Raw genomic sequence first — 1936 nt, 5'->3', positions numbered from 1 at the left:
GGCATTCTTTCTGTTTCATCCACCTCCTCCTAGCCTTTGGCAGAATGGCCTGGCCTAGTTTAATATTGTGTAATATTGCAAAGTATGGAGGTACGTTCTTTTGTTAAGTCCATGGCTGAACAAGATATTCACTCATCCATCTCTACATGACCACATGTATGGCAGAAGACTCCTTCATGTGGCGTTTTAGCACCGCACAGATCTTTAACCCACAACATGAAGGAACAGAAGTTTTTATTTTGCTTTTTTTTGTTTGGTTGGTTAAAAGTCACTCTCGGTCGCCCTGGGCAAGATAAAGCAACGAGCAACTTAATTAATTAAATAATAGATAAACCGATGACGGACTACGCCAAAATGGCGAAAATGACCGGGAAAATCAGAAACCAGGAAGATAGAAACTTTAATAAGGAATGGGGGGGGGGGGATTACTTAATTTACTTAAGAGAACACTGTAAACAACTAAAAACTTTTGCAGGATTAGAGTAATACTTGTAATGTATTAAAATCTAAGGTAATAATGAAATGAATTATTTTAAGAAAAATAGAGAAAATTGATAATGGAAACCATGGAGGACTGGAGGGAACTCTAAGGGTTCAGGGAATCCTAAATGTTGACAATTATGATTACCGGTAATGTTTGAATTTATATGTATAATGCAAAATTGAATAAAAAAGAATTTAAAATAAATAAACAATAGATAAACCACTTCGGTGGTCACAGCCAAATCAGGCCCAGGAAACATAGACTTGAACGATCTGTGCTCATTTGTTTAGTTATTTCATTAAAATTAAATACTGCTCGCTTGTAAAACAAAAAAAATCTTCCATTTCATGTGGCTCAATGTGGCGCCTTCCATAGTTCTAATTACAGGTTGGTAGCGGTGTTGGTCTGCCATAGTCGGAGGGGGGGGGGGATTCCTTCCAGTAGCACCTTAGAGACCAACTAAGTTTGTTATTGGTATGAGTTTTTGTGAGCTTTTTGTGTGGTACCTGAAGAAGTGTGCATGCACACGAAAGCTCATACCAATAACAAACTCAGTTGGTCTACTGGAAGGAATTTTTTCTTATTTTGTTTCAACTACGGCACACCAACATGGCTACCTACCTGTAACTAAAAAAATCTTGTTTGCAAAATAGATAATACAAGCATCCCTTTAAAAATTTACAGCCATGATTTAAAACATACAGAAAGCTAAAACCATAATAGACCAGACTAAAGAATTCAATCTGTGAACTGCCCTGGGATTTTCTGAGGAAGGGTGGTATATAAATCTAATAAACAAAATAAATAAAAATGTATTTATTTCATGTGTGTGTGTGTGTGTGTGTGTGTGTGTAAAATAAATTTCATGTGTGTTATAAAATAATTAAGCAGAACAAAACTCAAAAGCGGGTTACAAAGTTTTACCGATAAACCATCATGCAAATCTTTCTAGCCATAACTGAAAACATGAAAAAGATCAAAACCACAAAACATACCGGTAATTAGAAAGGATCCAAGGATCATCTACTAGCTCAGCCCCTATGCAGCTGCCCCATACAGGGATCGAACCAGCAACCTTGGCGATATCAGGCCCACACTCTAAACCACTGACTATCCAGGGCGATTGCCCTAACGAATTTAAACAGACGCTTTCGGAAGGGACTAATAGAGCCAACGAATCCAGGAATCTTTTCCCCCAACGTGGGGCTCGAACCCACGAGCGCTGCGATTAGGAGTCTCCTCGCTCTACCGACTGAGCTACCTCAGCGAAGGCGCCGGCCGCCGTTGTCACCAATAGTCAAGGAGCTCATGAACGCTCGGCGTTCTCACGAGGGAAGCGCCTACTCTCCCACCTCCAGCGCTGGCTAGGGAAGTCGGGGAAGGGTTAACCCGAGCGGCCGGCCCATCCAATCAGGCCGCGCCCGCCTTCGGGAGGCGGAGCTTCCCGGCCTT

Source organism: Podarcis melisellensis (genome assembly GCF_964234715.1).
Source record: "Podarcis melisellensis genome assembly, chromosome: 9".
NCBI classification, from domain to species: domain Eukaryota; kingdom Metazoa; phylum Chordata; class Lepidosauria; order Squamata; family Lacertidae; genus Podarcis; species Podarcis melisellensis.
This window is presented reverse-complemented; position numbering follows the sequence as displayed.